This window comes from Pelophylax lessonae, assembly GCF_965119305.1.
Source record: "Pelophylax lessonae genome assembly, chromosome: 6".
Taxonomy (NCBI): domain Eukaryota; kingdom Metazoa; phylum Chordata; class Amphibia; order Anura; family Ranidae; genus Pelophylax; species Pelophylax lessonae.
The window spans coordinates 108,424,179-108,431,111 of NC_138773.1; positions in this window are offsets into that span (position 1 = coordinate 108,424,179).

The window sequence follows — 6,933 nt, forward strand, 5'->3', positions numbered from 1 at the left end:
GTCCGCCTGAAAAACTGACAGGCGGATCGGATCAGAAAGCCCGTGTGAAAGGGGCCTTATAGGTAAAGTTGATACAGGGAATATCGGATTGCCTCTCAGGGGATCAGGAAGGATTTTTTTGCTCTGCTGTAGCAAATTGGATCATGCTTTGCTGGGGTTTTTCACCTTCTTCTAAATCAACTGCGGGTATAGGATTGTGTATATGGGATTGTATGGAGTTTTTTTGTTGTTGTTTTTTTTTTATATTGGTTGAACTAGATGGACCTATGTATTTTTTTAACCTGACTAACTATGTAACCCTGGTACCGATTTTTTAGAGCAGACGGTCAGCTTTCTTGCGATGACAACCGATGTGGCTAAGTAGCCACTCGGCCGTTGTTACAAGCAGCAGGAGGGGACATCCCCATCTCTCGCTGCCTTCCGCCTGGGTCTCCTGTCCCACCGGGAGACCCGAGCGACCAGCAGGCATGTCCGACGGCTGGCCGGAGTCCCGAACAAACCCGGATTTGGCTTTGATCGGGTCTCTGATATAGAAACCCGGGAAGCAATGTCATGACATCACTTCCGGTTACTGGAGCCTTAAAGGTGCCAGATTTAATAAAAAAATAACAGCATTCAAAACAGCCAAACTCTGCGTTTTAAATGCTTTTAAAGCAGAGTTCCGGCCACAAAAAAAAAAAAATTCAATGAAAATACCCCCGGGACAGTCAGGGCTGGTACATTTCACAATGGCTAGCCTCTGATCTGTCCCGGTTCTCACTTACCTTTTAGAAGAAATACTCACTTTTAAATTTTCTTCTCCAGCACTGCCATCTCAGGTGTGGGCAGCTTGAAGCCAGCGCGATCCTCTTCTGCATCCTCTTCCATCCTCTTCGGTCCCACGATGCACTGCACCGGCCCCGCCGTCACTTCCAGGTCTGCATCGTCATCCCTGCACAGCTTCTGGGCATGCCCAGAAGCTGTTTAGCAAGGTATGACTGCGCCTGAACCGGAACTGACGTCGGGGCCGGTGTAGGCGCATTGATTCCTGGGAGCGATGACATTCAGCTCCCAGGAATCATTGCAAAGCGGAAGTGACGTTGCGGCCTGCGGCCGCCGAGGGAGGAAGTGGAAGAAAGGTGAGTATATTTTTCTGCAATTGCAAGGTAAGTAAAAAAAAAAAAAAAAAATGTAACTACCCATTTCTTTTTCAGGTGAGCTATAGCAAGCGGATGGCCCAAAATCGACTATGCCGATTTTGTGGCCGGAACTCCGCTTTAAGTGCAAAGGAGAGATATATAGACCCCAGATCTCTCCATAAAGATACCTGTCATTGCCTATTACTGTCACAAGGGATGTTTAAATTTCTTGTGACAGCAATAAAAGTGGTAAAAAAAACTATAATTTAAAGTTACAGTGTAAGAATAAAAAAATACAATAAAATACAAATAAAATAAATACAATAAAATAAATAAGAAAAAAAAATTGAAAGCGCCCCATCCCTCTGTGCTTGTGTGCAGAAGTGGACGCATACGTAGGTCACGCCCGCAAATGTAAACAGTGTTCAAATCACACATGTGAGGTATTGCCGCGATTGTTAGAGTGAGAGCAATAATTATAGCACTAGTAACTCTAAACAGGTAACTGTTAAAAATGTTTAAAGCGTCGCCTTTTTAAGTACCGTAGTTTGTCACCATTCCAGGAGTGTGTGCAATTTTAAAGCATGACATGTCAGGTATCTATTTACTCGGCATAACATCATCTTTTACATTATACAAAAAATTGGGCTAACTCTACCGTTTTGGTTTTTTTTTTCAATTCATGAAAGTGTATTTTTTTTTAAAAAAATTGCATTTGAAGGACCACTGCGCAAATACAGTGTGACATATAATACTGCATTGATCGTCATTTCATTCTCTAGGGTCTCTGCTAAAAAAATATATATAATGTTTGGGGGTTCTAAGTAATTTTCTAGCCAAAAAATTTTAACTTGTAAGCAACAAGTGTCAGAAAAAGGCTTAGGCATGAAAGGGTTAAGGCCTCATGCACACAGTACCAATGCCAGGAAAAAGCAGCCATAAAAACACACTTTTAGAAGCGTTTTGCCGTGTTAGCGTTTAGCAGCGTTTCTCTGCCCTCTTGTATTTTTCACTCCCAATTCCAATTACTACAGCTTAAAAAAACGCTTGACGCAGCTTTACACTGTATAGAGCGTTAACAGGTGTTTATGTACTGGACCTGTTTTTTTTTTTTCCATTTTTTTTGCAGCTTGAAAATGCATATGCCACCAAAAGCTCCTAAAAGCCTATGTGTGAATGGACACATAGAATAACATGGAGAGGCGTTTTTAAGCTGTAAAAAAAATGCCTCACACTCCTAAAATTGGCAGGAAATATGCCCTTTGTGCATGAGGCCTAAACCTGGCAACAACAAGTACATCCCCAGTACCATTAAAGCTGAATTCCAGGTATGGCTTTATGCGCATAGTTACTTTGGTCCAGCCAATTTAAGTATGCATGATGAGCCTCACCCGGCTAATTCCTGTGGAAGTTTGAAATCACCGCAGGTTTCCAGGTCCCATGCCGAATGGTTGTCCTGATGCTTAGGGCAACCACTCAGTTGCACTTAAGATGCTCAGTTCAAACTCATGGTCTTCAATCAGCTTCATATCATGGCAGTACTGTCTGTGTATAATATACAGAAACAGTGCTGTGATGCTGTTAATCTACCATCACAGAGTGTACAGGAGTGTAGAGACTAATTGAGCAGGATTGGTCCTTGACTATAGCCTTGAGTTCTTCAGTGTGTATAAGGTGTCCTCAGTAACATACCAACCATGGCTTGATAATGGACCAAAGATGTCAGTGGTATAGGGCACTGCCAGTGCCGTCTTTAGGGATCTACCAGGATCTGTAGCTCCTGCCTGTACTGAATAACAGTGACTATGTGCAGTACTCTTTTGAGGACCATCCAGAGTCTGCAGCAATGGGATTATGGTTTTGGAAGGGGCTGTCACATACCTGGTGAAGGAGCCTGAAGTGATAGGGAAGTCCTCGCCTACACCTCCAGCTGAGGAGGGTACTGCCAGTGCCATGTTTAGGGATCTACAGAGATCTGTAGCTCCTGCCTGTACTGAATAACAGTGGCTATGTGCAGTACTCTCTTGGGGACCACCCAGAGTCTGCAGCAATGGGATATTGGTATTGGAAGGGGCTGTCACATACCTGGTGAAGGAGCCTGAAGTGATGGGGAAGGCCTCGTCTACACCTCCAGCTCTGGGGGGCACTGCCAGTGCCGTCTTTAGGGATCAACAAAGATTTGTAGCTCCTGCCTGTACTGAAAAACAGTGGCTATGTGCAGTACTCTCTTGGGGACCACCCAGAGTCTGCAGCAATGAGATTATGGCTTTGGAAGGGGCTGTCACATACCTGGTGAAGGTGGCTGAAGTGATGGGGAAGGCCTCGCCTACACCTCCAGCTCAGGAGGGCACTGCCAGTGCCATCTTAAGGGATCTACAGAGATCTGTAGCTCCTGCCTGTACTGAATAACAGTGGCTATGTGCAGTACTCTCTTGGGGACCACCCAGAGTCTGCAGCAATGGGATTATGATTTTGGAAGGGGCTGTCACATACCTGGTGAAGTTGGCTGAATTAATGGGGAAGGCCTCTCTTACACCTCCAGGTTAGGGCTCCTGGCAGAGTGAAAAGGTGGGGCAAGAGCATGGAGTGGCATGAGCGCCTGGTAGTGCTTGCTAGCATTGAAGATGCGAAAAAGCTCAGAGTCAGGCTGGACAGCAGACAATGACAGGGTAAGACCATTTGGGTGACAACAAATAAACATATACAGTTACATACCCCTGAGACTGGTGGCAGCTGGATGAAGTTCAATGGGATTCATACCTGCCCAGTACATAGGAATTATGTGGTAAGCCTCTATACCAGTGATGGCGAACCTTGGCACCCCAGATGTTTTGAAACTACATTTCCCATGATGTTTACCCCTACACTGCAGAGTGCATAAGCATCATGGGAAATGTAGTTCCAAAACATCTGGGGTGCCAAGGTTCGCCATCACTGCTCTATACCATACTATATGTTATATGTATGTATGCATGTTATATGTTCATATTATGTGAGATTATTTTGTTTTATGATTATTTTTAATTGTAGATGCTACTGTGAGGTCCCTGAAGAAGCAGAGACCATGCTGTGAAATGCTTTGGACTAAGTGAGCGGGAAGACACAAGCATAAGTGCCCATTCACACTACCGTGACTTGTCAGGCGACTGGTCAGCCTGACAAGTCGCGGTCCATGCAGTGCTACGGGAACCGTTCTAATAGGAGCGACTCAAGTTGCTCCGACTTAGAAATAAGTTCCTGTACTACTTCGGGGCGACATCGGAGCGACTTGCATTGACATTCATTATATGAAGTCCGTGCAAGTCGCGCCGAAGTCACGGTGCACATGACTTCACAGGTCGCCCCCTTAGTCGTGCCGCGGTAGTGTGAACCGACACTAGTGTTGCATTTATGCAGAACCCTTTATGGTTTTAATGTTGTTTTGCTACATTGTGGAAGCATTTATAGTAAAAAAGGCGAGAGCTTTTTAAAACACTTGTATATGTTGCAATAAAATGTAATATTCTTTCACTGAAACTGATTGTGTTTGTGCCTTACATTCAAAGCCTTTAAAGTCCCTTTATCACCATTTTAGGAATGTTTAATTCCAAATGTTTTTTGTCATGAGTTTCAAAATCAGAATTCTGAGATTAAAAGTCAGATTTCTGAGATTACAAGGTATAAAAAGAGTTTTACAGGAGATTCAGTCCACTAGAGATTTCTTCAGAAACTATCAGTAAAGTCAATTAGCATGGCAATTACAGAAAAACTTTTTAAATTCTGCCTTGGATTTATATATATATCTACTTAAAGATAAGAAAAGACAAAGCTTTTACAAAGTCTGCCTGCAGAATGATGGTCAGTGTTGCAGGTGGGTGGTACTACACTTTTGCTAATTGGTCCTATTATCTTACAAATCACTACCCTCCTAATGGACCCTGCATTTATAAACTCTAATTTACTTCTGTAAACTTCTATCAGGATAGCCCCAAGGTTATTTCATCGTATTGTATATATTGGTTCAGCTTAGCAGTATGCTGCATATCTCGTACCTGATTAACCTCTAGGGAAGTTGAAAATGACTGCAGTAGTGATAACTATAATCTTCTGGGTCTTGCTGGAGTTCTCGGTCACTCTCTGTGAATCGCCGCCATTCATAAAACACCATGTCATTTTTTCAATGAATACAGGACATTCTCTGATTGGGAGAGGTTGAGATCATGACATCACCACCCTTCCTCTCCACCTGGCCTAATTAGAGATTGCCTTGTATTTATTACAAATATTGAAAGGTGTTCCATATATGGTGGTGATGCTGAGCAAGTGAGCCCCTGTGGTGGTCAGTGTGCAGAATGGCAGCCTCTCATACAGGACCTGGAAAATTGGGGCTGTCACTGTAGTAGCACCAACTACTACAGTGATTATTCAGCTTCCCCAGCGGCCCATCAGATATGAGGTATACATACTTGCACACCATTTCCGGAGTTTAGCTTAAAATCTTTTAGGGACTTTCGTGGTGATATCTCAGCATTTCCCATTTCAACCCAGATGTTCTAGCCATGAAAGAGTGTCTCACAATCTCTGTTAGGCCCCTTTCACACATGGGGACTGTTCAGATCTGCCTGTCAGTATTTTAGGCGGATCTTAATGGATGCCCCATGCATCTCTATGTGGCAGCGGATATCAGCGTAGACATGTCCGCTGACATCCGATCCGATCCTGTCCGTCAAATCCGGACGGATGGAAACCCTATTTTCCATCCGTCTGGCGGATCGGATGGGATCGGATGAGAATGGACAGGCGGTCCGTTCTCCTCCTATTCCCCCATAGAGGACAGCGGGGACCTGACAGCTCTGTACACACAGAGCGGAGACAGAGCTGCCATTCGCCTGCTAAGCGGGGGATTGGCGGATCGATCCCCCCTGAGAAAACAGAGTCCGTCGACGGAGCTGACAGTGGGAAAGTGGCCTAAGAGTTTTCATTAATTTTATTCTGCAGATATAAAATATAGTAAGTACACCCCTCACATTTTCGTAAATATTTTATTATATCTTTTCAAGTGACAATACTGAAGAAATGACACTTTGCAACAATGTAATGTAGTGAGTGCACAGCATTGTACCGTGTACATTTGCTGTCCCCTCAAAATAACTTAAGACACAGCCATTAATGTCTAAACCACTGGCAACGTATGTGACGTATGGTCTGAGCACTGACAGGCTGACAGGTGAGTACACCCCTAAGTGAAAATGTCCAAATTGGGCCCAATTAGCCACCCCCCCCCCGGTGTCATGTGACTCGTTAGTGTTACAAGGTCTCAGGTGTAAATGGGGAGCAGGTATGTTAAATTTGGCGTTATCTCCCTCATACTGGTCACTGGAAGTTCACAATAGCACCTCATGGCAAAGAAATCTCTGAGGATCTGAAAAAAAGAAGTTGCTCTACATAAAGATGGCCTAGGCTATAAGAAGATTGCTAAGACCCTGAAACTGAGCTGCAGCACGGTGGCCAAGACCATACAGCGATTTAACAAGACAGATTCCACTCAGAACAGGCCTCACCATGGTCGACCAAAGAAGTTGAGTGCACGTGTTCAGCGTCATATCCAGAGGTTGTCTTTGAGGAATAGACATATGAGTGCTGCCAGCATTGCTGCAGAGGTTGAAGGGGTGGGGGGGAATCAGCCTGTCAGTGCTCAGACCATACGTCACACACAGCATCAAATTGGTCTGCATGACTGTCGTTCCAGAAGTAAGCCTCTTCTAAAGATGATGCACAAGAAAGCTCACAAACACTTTGCTGAAGACAAGCACGCTAAGGACATGGATTACTGGAA